The 18,450-nt window shown below is 41.9% G+C and overlaps 1 long non-coding RNA gene across 1 annotated transcript in view; it reads right to left on the bottom strand.

Annotated features, from left to right (window-relative positions):
• Positions 1-9,161: 9,161 nt before the first annotated feature.
• Positions 9,162-18,450, bottom strand: part of LOC307222774 — a 41,207-nt gene continuing 31,918 nt past the window's right edge. Inside the window, exon 4 of the long non-coding RNA XR_013841872.1 lies at positions 9,162-9,493. This is a non-coding gene — a long non-coding RNA (uncharacterized lncRNA). The remainder of the gene's footprint in view (positions 9,494-18,450) is intronic.

Below are 18,450 nucleotides of genomic sequence, written 5' to 3'. Positions count from 1 at the left end.
CCTACCATCTCCTGTGAGCTGAGTGTTGCACAGAGCATATTGGTACGGATGTCCAAGCTGCTGAGTTGTTCAGCCAAGAAAAACAAGGTCACATTCATCACAGCATTTTGCCTTGCCCATTGTTAATTTTGTTACAGCTACACTGAACAAAAGGAAAGCAACATAGCAGGATCATTGCGATGGAAAAACTAATGCTAAAGAACCGATTGACAATTTGAAGCTGAAGCAATGGATTCTTATAATGTACCCCAATGAAAGCCAGAAAATGGTTCCAATTTAATTAGAGTTTGCTCTTGGCCTTTTTTTTTTCCATGTGGCAACAACAATAAAAAATTGGCTGCTCACAAGAAAAAGAAAAATTTGTATCAGTTGGTTGTTGTTTTTTTTGGTTGGTTGGTTGTTCTAGTTTGAGAAATCAGTAATATTGCTGCAACTATTTTATTTATTTATTTCAACTGTGTTGGAATCAACACACCATGATTAACTTATCCAATATTAGTTATATTCATAGCAGACTCATTGGAATAAGAAATGGGTCTACTCTTAGTATATCATTATATATATAATATCTAAACATACAACCAAATAAAGCTGGGCTATTTTGGACTGGGGATGTTCCACTTCAGTAAAGATGTATAAAACCCATTGGACTTGGGGAGAAAAGAAATTGATTCTGCTCCCTTCATCATTTTTTCAAATACAGCCAGTGAGAGAGAGAAAACTATGTATATGAGCAATGTGTTGGCTTTGTGGAGACTCATATAACTTCAGACAATGCAATTCTCCTGCCTGCCTGCCAGCACCCAAAAACACACAAGCAGTATATAGCAAAGGAAAGCTCTCACAGAAGATTAGACTTCTACATTTAAACGAGGTTGATCTTGTGATTTAGTCAAGTATACAAGAGGGGATCATGATCTTCCATCAGCCACTTTCTCCAACTTTATACTGTTCGCACATATAGATTATTCAATTTCTATACATGAGCCCTGCAAAACAAGTTCTGGGCCAGCTCCTTTATCTCCAGATTCAAATACAAGATCCTTCTGTATATACATAGAGAGTTGTATGGACTAAAGCAAGGACACCCTAAAACATTTCTGTTATCAGCAGGTTGTGGAACTCTCGGAGACAGAGCTTAACTCACTGTAATTATGCCGATACCCTTTTTTTTGCTGAAATGCAGAAAGCTGACATCTTTGAGAGCAGCCTGTGGGAAGCGGGGAGGGGAGGGATACACCAGACCTGCAAAGCTAGTTCTGTTTCATTCTGCTGTCATCCTGACATTTCCTTGTAAAAAAAGGGGGTGGGGGAGGCAACCCTTATTGACACGTCTGTTGGCAAAGAGGTTAGTGGGCATCAACATTTCTTGCAAATTTTGATGCAGTTATTCCAAACCTCTCTAGCAGCTAAGCTTAGCAGCCTAAATTTGTTTCCTTAAAAGAAAAGAAAAGGGGGGGGGGAACCCACCACACTATTGGAGAACTTGACTCTTTTCACAAAGCAACGTGTTGTGCCTTCGTAGCAAGTGCTGTTAAAGAGGATTATATATATCCAGACTGTGGCTGTTACTTTAGTTTCTTTAAAACACATACACTAACAAGAAAAGACCATCAATCACCCTGCAAGGTATAAATCCTAATTCCTACCCTTCCTAACAGGTTTTAAAGGTCATGGATGTATAGAAATGTGTAGCTTAATTTTAAATGCATTCATTACTCTTGCAGGGGAGTTTTAGAATTTATCCTTCCTCTGTTTTGCCCCCATTTTAAAACAGCTATTTTAAATGTGAAGCAAGCATCACCAAAGATTATAAAGTGTAGGACATAATAAAGGAGGCAGCACAGTATGCTGCCTATTTTTTGAAGTGGAGTGAGAGTTCAGGGAGGGAATCACACTTGGGGTCTGCTTTTCAATCACTCTCATTTGTAATGTTTGCATATTTACAGTAGCTCAGCTCCTTCAGCCATGTTTTCAGCAATCAGATTCCACACTGGGGACAGAGAACAGCCGCAAATGAGCGCTTGATCTATAAATGGCCATTTTTACATATAAGGGAGGGGGGCATAAACTGAGATGGAGGCAGGACGGCAGCTGGAGGAATTATGTATCTTGTGTTCATCTGATACAAGAAATAGATAAAACATTTGTGTTTGGGAGAATGGAGAGAGATAGGAAAATAGAATAAAAGCATGCTTATGTCATCAGACTTGCAATTTACTGGGGGGGGGGGCACACTACAACTATGAAAGTTGATTGTGGCAGGTCACAGACCATCTTCTTACCAGACCTTGCTAGGCCACAGACCACCACAGGGTTAAACATGCTAAAGTCCTTTAAAATCAATGTGTGTTATTAAATGTGTTTAACAATTGGATTGTGGCCCTAGGTCACACCCACATGAAACACTTAATGCGTATTTATTACACTTTAAAAGTCATGACTTCCTCCAAAGTATCCTGGGACTGTAGCTTGCCCATCACATGTCTATAATTTCCAGCACCCTTAAACTACAGTTCCTAAGATTCTTTGAGAGTATCCACAATTAGTTGGATCCAGATAAAGCCAGTAGAGCTTGGTTCCTATTGAACTTAAGGGGGCTTTAAGGAAAAATAATTATTAACTAGTCCCATTGATTCCAATGGATCTGGACCAAACCCTATATTTAGGGACTAGATTTGTGTAACATGCTCAGCTATGCGTATATTTATGGCATCTAAGGGTGTTTGTATAGGCAGAAACTTCCAGCCAATCTTGTTGAGTAATTTGGCACACACCAATGCAAGAGACCCTTTCTCTCAGGAAATATCCATTCTTACCACAGGAAGGCAAGCAATGGAAAAGATTCTGTTGTGGACTCTCTGGCCACCGTAGTCAGGAGGGGTAAAGAAGCAAGCTAGGAATCTCCAAGTCTGTGTGGTGGTACAGTTTTGGGCTTTGCTGTTTCATAAACAGTTATGATGAGCCACCTCAATGAAGGGTAGAAGGAGATGGAACAGTATAGCTTCACCTTCAGTGCAGGCAGGGCAGAGGCAAAAAAGCACATTTTACTTTTGTACGGTAAGCTACACACACACCTCTCTATCTGCCATCCAGGCAAGTAAGGGGCATTATCAGAGTTCAAGGATACATCCCAGCCAGGCAAAAACATGCAAGCAGAACCAGTGAGGGGGGCACTTAGGGATTGTCCTGAAATGCCAGAGTGAGAAGCCTGGGGGAGCACATTTGGGCCCAGACCAGATGTTTCCCACTTTTCTATTAAGAGGTTCCAAATAGGTCAAGTTTCAACCATTAAAAACTCCCCTACAATCAGTTGATAACACCCCTCCACAACCACAACCCTTGTTCTTTCTATTTGTCTTGCTATTTCTTGTTTGCAAAATATTAAGTGTCAAACAGTTGAGTGACACTGGTCTTCCTAATGTGTCTAGTGAGCGAAAAACAGCCTTGACAAAAACTTATTAGCCCAGCCGGCTATAAATAAGAAAATAAATACAATAAGGAACAAGGTGGCTGATAATGCCTTGTAAATGAAGTCATCAAGGAAAGCATGGAATGGAAATGTCTGTGTCATTAACTGTATATGAAACAGAATGACAAAAACATGATTTAAGCAATGAGAGAGAGAGAGAGAGAGAGAGAGAGAGAGAGAGAGAGAGATTTGCTAGCTAATATGAACTAAGTGGAAAAGCAGCATAAAATGGCAAAAAGTGATTAATTTACTCCAAGACCTGAAGATGTACGTGTTACTGTTTAGGTAATCTCGGGATTATTTGGTTAAAATAAAATGTTGCTCAGACGAAAAAGAGTCTTCACAAAGTCTAACTGCTATTTGCTTTGCATGACGATCTTATGCAGAAGAGAAAAATAAGCTCAGATATATTCTGAGAGGGAGCAATATTTGGAGTTAATTGGCCCATTAAGCGATTAATTTAATAGGTGGGTGTTAGTCACTAACATTAGGTTATCCTAGGCAAATTGTCAAAAAGGTAAACTGAAATGAGAATCCAAAATGAATACTGAAATGACAGCAAACATTAGGAAGAGAGAAATGGCATTCAAATAGTAACAGTGTATACAGGATTGGAGAGACCTCTAGTGTCCCTAAAAACCTGAAACACAAAAGCAGCTCATTATTGTGCTAACAGGATATATAGATGGCTAGTTTTCATATTATCAAAAGGGGGAAACTGCAAGTTTAATATTATGGCATGCAAAATACCAAACATGTATCATACATTACAATCTCCTACATGTATACAGATCCGCGTGCCTCAGCCAATCTGTACAATATAGCCACAGTTATATCCAAAAGCGGTCCTAATGTATTGAATGTCATTAGCTCTTAGTTCTTGCAGTCTCCCAAACCACAAGCTGCCAAGTCCTTTTAGTTCATTCCAAAAAGAAGCTCCCCTTCTTCATGGATATGAATAATCAATCTCCAATATATATATATATATATATATATATATATATATATATATATATATGCTAATATTAATCATGCAATCTAAAGGTATGAGAGGAAACCCTTTTCAGCTCTCTGGGGGCAAGGCCAGAGACAAAACTGGGTTGGGGCAATGAATGTCCACTTAACCTTTATAAAGTAGGGTAGTTTCTACACACGCGCCCTCTATGCTCCTCCAGGCAACCAAGAAGCACAGTGGTGCAGGTGCATTAGGCTGCTCCAGAGACAAGAGTCAGGGAACAATATGACCAAATATGTGTGAATTAGAACAGGCCACAATTTAGTAAAGTTAGTGGGGTTGGCATGGCATTTAGGCATGGATCTGTTCTGCTTCAAACGTCTGGTGTGATGATGGGATTTTACTTGATATTTTGGTTTGTATATATACTGTAAGTTACTTTGGTTACCTCTTTACAGAAAATGACCAATACATTTAATAAACCATCATCATCTACCACTGCGTGTTCACCTGTCACCTCTGAGCCAGTGAGAGGGAGCCATGGCTCAGTGGTAGAGCTTCTGTTCTGCATGCAGAAGTTCTCCAGCTGAATCTCTGGCATCTCCAGGTGGGTCTAGATAATTATTCCCTGCCCCAAACCACAGAGGGCAGTTGCTGTCAGTTCAGACAGTACTAAGCTGGATGAACCAGTGGTGTGACTCAGAATAAATCACACCATTTCCTTGGAGGAGAAGCCTCCCCTCACCCCAAAGAGAAGGAAGCAGGAAGCAGAGAGAGCACTGAAGAGGAAGTGGGCCTGCTGAGAGAGAAGCCAACTGTTGGTTTTGTGCTCATGGGCCTCCAAAACCTGAAGTTTGAACATTTCAGCAATGTTCTCCCCCTCTTTCAGGGTGTGACTAGATAATAAAACAGACATGGCACTACTGCCAATTATGGCTGTCTCACATCTGGTTGTCCCTTTGATACCTATTGAATAATGATATTCTCAATGTGATGTGATATCATCCCGTTCTGAGATTAGACAGCCACAACACCAACATATTGGCTCCTGACGATGGGGATGGGATTTTCACATGACGTGATGGCATCACAAAATGCACTGAGTTTCACTTGAAATTTTAGGTAAGAGAGAGCTGCGGTTCTCAGCTAGTTCCTCAATCTATCAGAAAACCCCTGATTAACCAACAATGAGATCTGCTGCCTACTGCATTGTTACAGTAAGCTTCTGCAACATAAAATTTTATGAGAATGCCTCCTAGGTAGTTTTTGTCTATGCCACCTCTGTCATAGAGAAAGCATGCATTTGAGTCACAATCAGAGCCTGCCCACCCATGAGGCAAGGTGAAGCAACTGCCTCAGAGCTTCGGAACATTCAATGGGGCAGTAGATCCGGGCCCATAAGGAGCAAATTACTTCCCATTTGCATTCTCAGCCACCACCTTCTCCTCCATGCTTCTGCTGTTTTCTTTCACATCTGGAAGCAATGCCTGCCCCCCCATCAGCCTCCTTTTGGATCTCCTTTTTCTCCCCGTTTTCTCATTGGTGGTGGTGGCACTGGTAAGGGGGCAGGGGAGGAGTTGGGGGTGGATCCTGCTTCTGAGGGGTCATATGTCTCCTCTCCATGACTGATACACACAATCATGCTCACATCCCATCTTTCTCCCTGCTGTAGATAATGGGGTTCAGTATCAGTAAGGATTTCGGCTTAGAACCTTCACTGCATCTTGGTGTTAGACAGGAACTGCTAAATACAGCTGCCCCATTGTCAGGGAGTGGCAGGACACTGATGAGTGTGCACCGGAGGAAGAGGGGCTGCAGTCTGGCTTGGGAGAGATGAGCAGTGGTCCGTGGGGATCTGTACCAGCCAGGAGGCAAGAATAGGAGGCAGGGGAATCTTCAGAGCTGGAAGGAAGGAAGAGAAGGCAGCGGCAGGAAAAAATTGAAGCTGCTAAAGCAGAAGCAGCATTATGTTGCATTATGTGAAGGATTTGCTTTGGTCTGATCCAAATCAATTACTGATTTTCATGAACAGGACAACCCTTGGCAGGTGACCCTCAACAAGGATATAATATTAAGAAAAGGATATAGTATAAGTCTGGGGAACCTTTGGCTCTCCAAAGGTTGCTAAACTACAATTCCCATCATCCCCGGCCTTTGGCCATACTTTTTAGGGCTGGAGTAAAGTTTCCCATGCTTCTTCTAGGAATACTGGAGACAAGTTGCTACTCTCCATCACAAGTCAAGCATTTGCAAATGTCTTCTCTGTTTATTTTATAGAAAATATTATCTTCTTCTCTGACAGCTTATCCATAACCCAGAGGGAAATGATATCTATGTTGCTGTCAGCATTGTTCAATTCAGGAGAAAGAGATCTGGCAGAGGAATCCTATACTACAGTGTGGTTGAGTTCCAAGACTTTGTCAACGTATTTCAGGTAACTGGATTCAGCTGAAATATAGTCAAACTTAATCCACAAGATGTCTGGCCAGTTTTCTCTCTAGCGTATGTTTTCTGATCTTTACGTCTATTGCAGTTAGTTCTTTGACCAAGGAGGGGTTGGTTCATTTTATTTATTTTTGCAAACGTTACAGTGAACATTTTCCCTTATATTCTCCCGTAGGCACTCTGGTGAGTTAAGAATGCCACCTATAGTTCATCATTGAAATAGCTCCAAGAGGAGAAAGAAAGAAAGAAAGAAAGAAAGAAAGAGAGAGAGAGAGAGAGAGAGGAAGGAAGGAAGGAAGGAAAGGGGGGGCACACCTTCCATGAATACCAACCAGGGATGTTTGATGACATGGATCTTTGAGATTTCTGATATGTATGGCAAAGTTTTTTTTTAAATTAAGCTGCAGATAGAAACTTAGCAATCAACTGGCTTCTGTATTTCCTGATCATAGCAACACAATTCTTTGTTCAAAAATGTATCAAAATAAGTCTGAAATGTTTGAAAGAAAGGTGCTTTAAAATACATTTAAAATAATATGTAGATGCTAATTTTCCTGTAATTTTAAAAATTGCTAATTAATCTGGAAATCAGGTGAGATAGATTTATGAATGCACACATTCAAACGGGATGAGCAGTTACAATAGACAGATTCATCCATACCATCAAGTCATTACATTCCCATCAAGTTGCATTCCAATCCATTGTAACAATTTTCAGAACAATTTCTGTGTGTCTATTGCAGCAAAAACAACAAAGCATCTTGTGCTGCCTTAAATTTTAATAGATTTTATTACAGTGTCAGCTTTTGTCGACTAGCACTCAGTTCATCAGATGAATGAAGAGTTATTCTGAGTCACAGCTGTATTTCTTAGGGCTGGGCGGGCAGCTTAACAGTGAGGTCAAAGGGAAATGAAATGTGGCCATCCAGTCCTCTCTATCTGCCCCTTGGGATTCTCCCATGGCCGTACCTTTCACAGGCCCTGATCAACACCCACTCCAGTACTTTTGCATGGTTGGAATGTGTCCTTGAACTGTAATGATGCCACTTGCTTGTCATGCTGGAGAAATATATGCAGAGAGAACCATCTGACTTTTCTGTAGTTGGAATGTAGACTACTGTGCAATAATGAGCCACATCCATTACCCCACCACCACTGGAATCTCACTCCCAGTGCCTTGCAGACCATTTTCTATAACTTCCATGAGACATATGCACCTGGTGATTTGCCCTGCTCTAATTCTTTCCTGTCCAACCTCTCAAACCAGCAACAATATTGTAGGGGTGTGTGTGAAGGGACCTTGTTCCCTAGGAGTTGGCTCCTATGGGTCAGATAGAGAGGCCTGGATAGTCTTATTTGGTCTGCAGTACTCCATCCCCATACTAATTAGAGAGAAGATGTGCTTGGGAACCTCCTACGGGAAACTTGCCCAAGAATTCCTACACACACAATTAAACAAAAAACAAAAAAAACTGGAGCTATGCCTGGAGGTGGTGATGCAGTGCTGCAACATTTAATAAACCAGCTCTAAGTGAGTTAGAAGAAGCCTTGAAAGACAGGTATGCATGCCAAGTTTGCTTTCAAATTCTTGACAAACTCCTGCTTAATAAATAGCAATTTGCCGTGTCGGAAAGCTGAACTCTCTGCTTTGGCTCACTCATAACAAAGACGCATATTCAGAGTCGTGCTGTTTCATGACCCTCCTGAGTTTCTGTTTGAGAACTCCTTGGAAACAGCTGCCACTTCCTCACAAAGCACGTGAGGCGTAACCCAACCAATTTATTGAATTATTCATTAGACTGAGAGAATAAATAAAAAAGGTGGGTATAAGAGGGTGGGTGGGGGAGAGAGAAGAGTGTGGCTGTTATATTGGGGAGAGAGGAAGTTGTCAGAAAGTGCTTTTTATTTATAGGTTTATTACAGCTTGCATTTGTCTCTGTGAGAAGCATACAATTTTCTCCATTGGCCACCATAACTCAGGATAGAAAGAAGAGCTGTAAATACTAGAAATTTGGGGTTTTCTGGGACTACGGTCTCCTATTTTTAACTTGCATTTTAACATGGAGGTAAAACATTCCTTTGACAATGTACAGATATTAAATAAAGATCAGGGGGATAAAGCAAGCAGAAATTATTCAAGTACTAGAGGAAAAAAATTGCTCCAGGCTACTCTTTCACACATTGTTGCTCAAGTCAGGATTATGATATGACAGTTCTAACTCTGCTGCTGACATTCGAATAGACTATTACATTATTTACTTTTTGTAAAATAACATTCTATTACAGCTCCCTCAAGGCCCACGGCTGTTCTTAGTTTAAGGGGAAAGATTCTCTTTGCCCATGATTCCGAGCTTCCAATTTGCGAATGCAGCTCTGGTGGAGACCACCAATTGGGTCCTCCCTTAAAGAGGGCACATACTGTGGGGAGACCTGGACAACCGACACCCTGTGTTGTGGGTGGGAACATCTGGTAAGCCACAACACCTGATTGGTAGGTCCCTCGAAGCTGGGTACAATCTGACCAATGGGACGCAAACGGTCTAAGGGACCTATTATGCCCATGCATGTGACTCAGAGCTTCCTCTTTCAGCGCGTGCATTCGAAACACCACAGCATGTCCTCTGCAAGCCAAGAGAGAGAGATAGAGATTTACCTTCGACAGATCGTCCTGGTGATATCTTTCCGTTATCCCTTCTTCTTTTTAATTCCTTTTACCCTCTTCCTTTCCCTAGTTTTAAATTTTTAAGTTTGTTTTTAATACTCCCCATCCTTGATCTTCCCTGATTTAGAGGAGCCCCACGGGACTTGTGGCCACTTAGCTCTCTGCTTTGGAGTCTTTTCGTTTGCTAATTTCTTTCCTATAGGGTGCTTGTCCTTGGGGTTCCCCCAGAGCGCTCCCTTTTGCTGGGGATTGCCATGGATCCCAATTCTAAATTTGTGGCTTTGTGTAGCAATCTCTATTCCTTTAAAGGACTTGAGCTCACAAGCTGGTTTATCCAGGGGTTCACAGTGCAGTGTTGCTGCGGCTTGAAAAACTTCTGCTCAGCGGCCCCAATTTATTGTTTTTGGTGTCTTTCTGCCCACAGGGCTTGGCTTTAGTGCTTTTGTCTCCAGGGTTGCCTCCATTTCCCTGGGTTCAGGGAGCAGTAATTCTGAGCCGTGTTAGCCACACATTTATTTTATAGAGCCTTGAATAGCTGGAGCAAAGGAATTTGAGTTATAGTGATTGTTTGGTCCGATAATTTGGCTTGTGAGAGTTCCCTCTCCGTAAGCTTGGTAAATACTTCACCCCCTCTCAGTTTGCTTAAGGATGGTTGGGGAATTCTTGGAGCCGGCAGCCATTTTGCCCTGCTTATTTTGGCGGGAGCCCATCTTGTCTTGGTGGCAGGGCCCGTGTTGGTGGGAGCACCATCTTGTTTTGGCGGGAGCGCCATCTTAAGGATTAACAGTTAATTTTAATTTTATTGAATATTGGGAGACCTTATAGAGATGCCTGTTAAAAGGAATCTTAGCCCTGCCCTCCCTTCAATCGCTGCGTTCAGTGCAAGCCCCAACAGTTCCTCAGCAAACATTGGATCGTCTGGGGTCTATCATGACCAATATTGACATGGACCCTGTGGCCTTGACAAGATTTAATGCGGAGCTTGAGTCATTGGCTCAGCAGTTTCGGAGGCAGCCTGATCCTCAGCCTGGCCCCTCTTCTTCTTCTACTGTTTATGAGGCTCAGGGTCCTTGTGATGCAAGTGAAGAGAGTGAGACTTTTGATACCTCTGTGGCTTTGTTTTCCCAAATGAGTTGGGTGGGATGGCTGGCCCATTTGCGTGCCCTCCCTTCCCAGATTTGCACCTTTCTCCTTTGGTCATGGTGCCTAAAAAGGCCCCAGGTGAATTTTGATTAATTCACAATTTATCTTAGCCACTGGGTTAATCAGTAAATGATGCTATCTCTCCTGAGTTGTGTTCCGTTAAATATGCCACCTTTAACCAAGTGATGAAGTTAATCAGCAGTTTTGGAAAGGGTGCACTTTTGGCAAAGTGCGATGTAGAAGCTGCCTTTCCTTTATTTCCTGTTCATCCACTTGATTTTAAGCTGCTGGGCTTCCAGTTGGATGGAGCTTATCATGTGCATAAGGCTGCTCTCTATCCTGTGTAGCTTTCGAGGCCTTCAGTACCCTTTTGGACTGGGCTTTGCGTACCAAGACAGGTTTTAGGGGCATGACCCATTGTTGTTGTTGTTTAGTCGTTTAGTCGTGTCCGACTCTTCGTGACCCAATGGACCAGAGAACGCCAGGCACTCCTGTCCTCCACTGCCCCCCGCAGCTTGGTCAGACTCATGCTGGTAACCTCGAAAACACTATCCAACCATCTCGTCCTCTGTCGCCCCCTTCTCCTTGTGCCCTCCATCTTTCCCAACATCAGGGTCTTCTCCAGGGAGTCTTCTCTTCTCATGAGGTGGCCAAAGTACTGGAGCCTCAGCTTCACAATCTGTCCTTCCAGTGAGCACTCAGGGCTGATTTCCTTCAGAATGGAGAGGTTTGATCTTCTTGCAGTCCATGGGACTCTCAAGAGTCTCCTCCAGCACCATAATTCAAAAGCATCAATTCTTCGGCGATCAGCCTTCTTTATGGTCCAGCTCTCACTTCCATACATCACTACTGGGAAAACCATAGCTTTAACTATACGGACCTTTGTTGGCAAGGTGATGTCTCTACTTCTCAAGATGCTGTCTAGGCCTGTCATTGCCCTTCTCCCAAGAAGCAGGCGTCTTTTAATTTCGTGGCTGCTGTCACCATCTGCAGTGATCATGGAGCCCAAGAAAGTAAAATCTCTCACTGCCTCCATTTCTTCCCCTTCTATTTGCCAGGAGGTGATGGGACCAGTAGCCATGATCTTCATTTTTTTTGATGTTGAGCTTCAGACCATATTTTGCACTCTCCTCTTTCACCCTCAATAAAAGGTTCTTTAATTCCTCCTCACTTTCTGCCATCAAGGTTGTGTCATCTGCATATCTGAGGTTGTTGATATTTCTTCCGGCAATCTTCAGAAAACTAAGGTGTTGGGGGAAAATTTGACAGATGTAGAGTCGGAACAGTTTCAGAGAGAAACAGAACTAACTGTGGTCAAAAAAGTAAAGTACCTAGGGGTAAACATAACAGCGAAAAATCTGAGTCTATTTAAGGATAACTATGAAAAATGTTGGTTTGAAATTAGGAGAGATTTGGATAGTTGGACAAAATTGAAGCTTTCTTTGTTAGGCCGAATTGCTGCTGTTAAGATGAATGTATTGCCAAGGATGTTGTTTTTGTTTCAAACATTGCAGATTGTGGATAAAACAGAGTGCTTCCGGAAGTGGCAGAGAGATATATCTAAATTTGTCTGGCAGGGCAAAAAGCCCAGAATTAAGTTTAAGATACTAACTGATGCGAAAGAAAGAGGGGGCTTTGCCCTGCCGGACTTAAAGTTGTACTATGAAGCCGCAGCTTTTTGCTGGCTAAAAGACTGGCTACTTCTCGAAGACACTGACGTATTGGATTTGGAAGGGTTTAACAATGCTTTTGGTTGGCATGCATATCTATGGTATGATAAGGTCAAGATCAATAAGGTCTTTAAGAACCATATTGTCAGGAAAGCAGTTTTTAATGTCTGGACAAAATACAAAGACTTACTGGAAAACAAAACTCCGAGGTGGCTTTCACCTCTGGAAGCTAAGGCCCGAAAAAGACCCAATATGGAGGCCAAATGGCCAAAATATTGGGAAATATTAGAAAAAGAAGGAGATAATTGGAAATTGCAGAGTTTGGAGAAAATGAAGGATAAAGTGCGAGACTGGCTACACTACGCTCAGATTAAAGAAGTCTTTAAAAATGACAAAAAGTTAGGGTTCCAGGTGGAGAAATCGAAGTTGGAAACAGAACTGTTAGAGCCTAAGACTAAGGTACTTTCAAGAATGTATAACTTGCTGTTAAAATGGAATACACAAGACGAAATGGTTAAATCGGTTATGATAAAGTGGGCTCAGGATATTGGGCATAATATTATGTTTGAGGATTGGGAAAGGTTGTGGACCACTGGGCTGAACTTCACTGCATGTAATGCTTTGAAGGAAAATGTAATGAAAATGATATATAGATGGTACATGACCCCAGTTAAGCTTGCCAAAATATACCATTTGTCTGATAATAAATGTTGGAAATGTAAAGAACACGAAGGAACATTCTTTCACCTCTGGTGGACTTGCCCTAGAGTGAAGGCCTTTTGGGAAATGATATATAATGAGTTGAAAAAGGTATTTAAGTATACCTTCACTAAGAAACCAGAGGCCTTCCTTCTGGGCATTGTCGGCCAGAAGGTGTTAAAGAATGACCGAACATTTTTTATGTATGCAACAACGGCAGCAAGGATACTCATCGCTAAGAGCTGGAAAACTCAAGATCTACCCACACTGGAAGAGTGGCAGATGCAGCTGATGGACTATATGCAACTGGCCGAGATGACTGGCAGAATTCGAGACCTGGGAGAAGAGAGGGTTGAAGAAGATTGGAAGAAATTCAAGATCTATCTACAAAAGTATTGTAATTTGGTTGAATGCTAAGAAGGATGCTAGATCATAAATAATTGCCTACCATTGAATCAGATTTGAATTTGACGATAAGTGAGACTGAGGGAAACACAAAATTTTTGGAGATTAGATTAAATTAACTGAATAAGATTTAAGAATATAAATAAGATGCTAAATTGCTGGAAAAAATTTATACTGATGTAAGTGGGAGTGGGAGACGTGAGGGAGTCCAAAGAAGTTCTGAAAAATGTGTTATGATCCATGTTATATTGTTTATTATTTTTGTATTTGGTATTTTTTAAAAAAATATCTCAATAAATAATTAAAAAAAAAATAAATAAACATGAAATACAGTAAAAAAAAAAAAGATATTTCTTCCGGCAATCTTAATTCCGGCTAGGGATTCATCCAGCCCAGCCTTTCGCATGATGAATTCTGCATATAAGTTAAATAAGCAGGGAGACAAAATGCAGCCTTGTCGTACTCCTTTCCCAATTTTGAACCAGTCAGTTGTTCCATATCCAGTTCTAACTGTAGCTTCTTGTCCCACATAGAGATTTCTCAGGAGACAGATGAGGTGATCAGGCACTCCCATTTCTTTAAGAACTTGCCATAGTTTGCCATGGTCGACACAGTCAAAGGCTTTTGCATAGTCAATGAAGCAGAAGTAAATGTCTTTCTGGAACTCTCTAGCTTTCTCCATAATCCAGCACATGTTTGCAATTTGGTCTCTGGTTCCTCTGCCTCTTCTAAATCCAGCTTGCACTTCTGGGAGTTCTCGGTCCACATACTGCTTGAGCCTTCCTTGTAGAATTTTAAGCATAACCTTGCTAGCGTGAGAAATTAGTGCAATTGTGCGATAGTTGGAGCATTCTTTGGCACTGCCCTTCTTTGGGATTGGGATGTAGACTGATCTTCTCCAATCTTCTGGCCACTGCTGAGTTTTCCAAACTTGCTGGCATATTGAGTGTAGCACCTTAACAGCATCATCTTTTAAAATTTTAAATAGTTCAGCTGGAATACCATCACTTCCACTGGCCTTGTTATTTGCAGTGCTTTCTAAGGCCCATTTGACTTCACTCTCCAGGATGTCTGGCTCAAGGTCAGCAACCACACTACCTGGGGTATATGAGACATCCGTTTCTTTCTGGTATAATTCCTCTGTGTATTCTTGCCACCTCTTCTTGATGTCTTCTGCTTCTGTTAGGTCCTTTCCACTTTTGTCCTTTATTATGGAAATCTTTGTACGAAATGTTCCTTTCATATCTCCAATTTTCTTGAACAGATCTCTGGTTCTTCCCATTCTATTGCTTTCCTCTATTTCTTTGCATTGCTTGTTTAAGAAGGTCTTCTTGTCTCTCCTTGCTATTCTTTGGAAATCTGCATTCAATTTCCTGTATGTTTCACGATCTCCCTTGCATTTTGCTTGCCTTCTCTCCCCCGCTATTTGTAAGGCCTCATTGGACAGCCACTTTGCTTTCTTGCATTTCCTTTTCATTGGGATGGTTTCCGTTGCTGCCTCCTGTATAATGTTACGAGCCTCCATCCATAGTTCTTCAGGCACTCTGTCCACCAAATCTAAATCCTTAAACCTGTTCCTCACTTCCACAGTGTATTCATAAGGGATTTGACTTAGATTGTATCTTACCGGCCCAGTGGTTTTTCCTACTTTCTTCAGTTTAAGCTTGAATTTTGCTATAAGAAGCTGATGATCTGAGCCACAGTCAGCTCCAGGTCTTGTTTTTGCTGACTGTATAGAGCTTCTCCATCTTTGGCTGCAGAGAATATAATCAATCTGATTTCGTTGCTGCCCATCTGGTGATGTCCATGTGTAGAGTCGTCTCTTGTGTTGTTGGAAAAGCATGTTTGTGATGACCAGCTTGTTCTCTTGACAGAACTCTATTAGCCTTTGCCCTGCTTCGTTTTGATCTCCAAGGCCAAACTTGCCAGTTGTTCCTTTTATCTCTTGACTCCCTACTTTAGCATTCCAATCCCCTATAATGAGAAGAACATCCTTCTTTGGTGTCACTTCTATAAGGTGTTGTAAGTCTTCATAGAATTGGTCAATTTCAGTTTCTTCAGCACCAGTAGTTGGTGCATAAACTTGGATTACTGTGATGTTAAAAGGTCTGCCTTGGATTCGTATCGAGATCATTCTATCATTTTTGAGATTGCATCCCAGTACAGCTTTTGCCACTCTTTTGTTGACTATGAGGGCCACTCCATTTCTTTTACGGGTTTCTTGCCCACAGTAGTAGATATGATTGTCATCCGAACTGAATTCACCCATTCCCGTCCATTTTAGTTCACTGATGCCCAGGATGTCAATATTTATTCTTGCCATCTCATTTTTGACCACCTCCAACTTACCCATGTTCATGGTTCTTACATTCCAGGTTCCTATGCAATATTTTTCTTTACAGCATTGGACTTTCATTTTGCTTCCAGGCATATCCGCAACTGAGCGTCCTTTCGGCTTTGGCCCAGCCGCTTCATCAGCTCTGGATCTACTTGTACTTGCCCTCCGCTCTTCCCCAGTAGCATGTTGGACGCCTTCCGACCTGAGGGGCTCATCTTCCAGCGCCATAACTTTTATATGCCTGTTGTCTTTGTCCATGGAGTTTTCTTGGCAGGGATACTGGAGTGGCTTGCCGGTTCCTCCTCCAGGTGGATCACGTTTGGTCAAAACTCTCCACTATGACCTGTTCATCTTGGGTGCCCTGCTCGGCATAGTTCATAGCTTCTCTGAGTTCTTCAAGCCCCTTCGCCACGGCAAGGCATGACCCATTACCTCGATGATTTTTTATTAAGTTCTACAGCCGATTCGGAGGAATGTCTACTGCTTTTGCAGGCTTTTAATGACCTAACTCAGGAGTTAGGGGTTCCTTTAGTGGCTGATAAATCAGAAGGCCCAGTCACGAGGTTGTCTTACCTCAGGATTCAGTTGGATACGGTGGCATTAACTTCCGCTCTGCCTGAAGTAAAGTTGATCACTTTGTGTGACATCATTATGGAATTCTTGCCATGGGAGAAAGTTACCTTGAGGCAGATTCAGTCCCTGTTGGGCCATTTGAACTTCACATGCAGGGTGGTGGCACCTGGTCACTCCTTCTGTGCATGCTTAGCAAGACTCTCAGCTGTCCTGCACTCACCCCATCACCAGGCCCAAGGTCAAACCTTGAACCTGCAATTCCATTTCCAGGTCCATTCAGACGCCGCTGGTTCCTTGGGCTTTGGGCTCTATTTCCATGGCCTGAGCTCTGGCAGGGTACAGCTATTGCCCATGATTTAACCTTTCTTGAGGTTTGTCCCCATCGTAGTGACAGTGCACATCTGGACTATGCAGTTCAAGGACCAGTGGGTCTGCTTCTGGTCCGATAACCAGGCCGTGGTGAGCGTTTTGGCAAGGCAGTCATCCCGCTCCAACAGAGTCTCTGCCCTCTTGTGCATGTGGTCAGGTTACATAATAGCTCATAGTATTTCCATACATTTAAATGCTAGCTGTAGCTATCCCTTGAATAGAATAGGCAACCTGAATTCACGGTTAGGCTTTAAACAGCATGCTGAATAGTTTCAATGTACTATAACCTGCAGATAACTTTCATGTAATTTGGTTTGTAAATGCTAACAACTGGAATCCCCTTTTTTATTTATTGCAAAGGCTAGCATATTCATCATCTTGTCTAATTAAAATTTAGCAATTAACGAGCAGGGGCAAAATGGCACGATGAGGTCAGAAGCAACCTAAGCAAACTTATCATAAATGCAGAGCATTTTAGAGTTTCTAAAAAGTTCATTCTTTGCTTAATTAACAGATCTAATTACAGTCCTGACATAACAGAATGCAAAGCGTTCTCTTTCAAAGACAAGAAGTCAAAGGTTTAATAGAGCAGATAACCTTCTTTTTCAGAATGCTGTGACAGAGCTGAGCACAAGGGGAGGGAGCTATTTTACCAAGCAGTCAACAGGGTTGATGCAATGGCTTTGACAGAAATTAAAGCTAAGCAATACACAGGAATCCCAATGCAACAAAGGAATTGAAAGCGAATAAAAACTCTCATGTATCTTGGGATCTGAACTAACACCAAGTCAAGGCATTTGATAATCTCCTTTCTTAGCACGATGCCAGTTCTTATTCTGTGACCTCCACTGGCTACTTGTGAAAAACAGTTTCATGTTTCAGAGATAGCAAGTTTTGTAATTATCACCTTATTGATCTAAAATGCAAAAGGCACACACACACACACACACCCCTTCCCACTCCCTCTTCCTGTATTAAACAAGGATGTGTAAGGTAAAAGCAAAACAAAACCCGTGTATTGATGCTTGTTGACCACAAGGTTTCAGAAACTCATTCCAAAAGAGATTATAGTGTATTCAGCTTTGTCCAGATTTAACTGTGTGGTCTGGGAAAGAGAACAGAACGCTGACTGGAAACTTATAGAGTCAAGGCAGAGCCTTGCTGAGCTGACTTTGTACAAACAAACGAACAAAAGCTTTGAAACTCCATATGGACAAAGTTCCTAATCATGAGGACAATGAAAGCCAGTTGGCTGTTGGCTCAGGCTTCAAGCTTAACCCCACTTATGTGGGAGTAAGATCTGATAGAACTTACTTCTAAGTAGACATGGTTAGGATTGTGCTAATAGGCACAAATCCTATATGAGTAATCTCACTAATCAGAATGAGACATCTGAGGAAATTAGCAATCCCTATGGTAGAGAATCCTTAAATTACCCTGGACTGAATCATGAAAGGCTTCAAAGGCCCATACTGCTACTTTGAACTGTGTGTAGTACGACCAAGAACCAAAACTTTGTCCTAGGAGTAAACACCATAACTAGCAGTCACAAGTCTTAATGTGTTAACAGCACTCTATAGAAGTAGATATCAAGACAGGTGTTTCAACCCTTGACGTGTGGGTTTCACTGACAATTATCGGGTTTAACAGGCACGCAGTGTTTCTCTGAGCAGCAATGAAAACAAATTCACAGCAAACTGAAGGCTGTGATAAATGTGA

Source organism: Podarcis cretensis, assembly GCF_951804945.1.
Source record: "Podarcis cretensis genome assembly, chromosome: 8".
Classification (NCBI taxonomy): Eukaryota; Metazoa; Chordata; class Lepidosauria; order Squamata; family Lacertidae; genus Podarcis; species Podarcis cretensis.
Note: the sequence above shows the minus strand (reverse complement) of the source record. Positions and strands in the feature narration are given on the sequence as shown.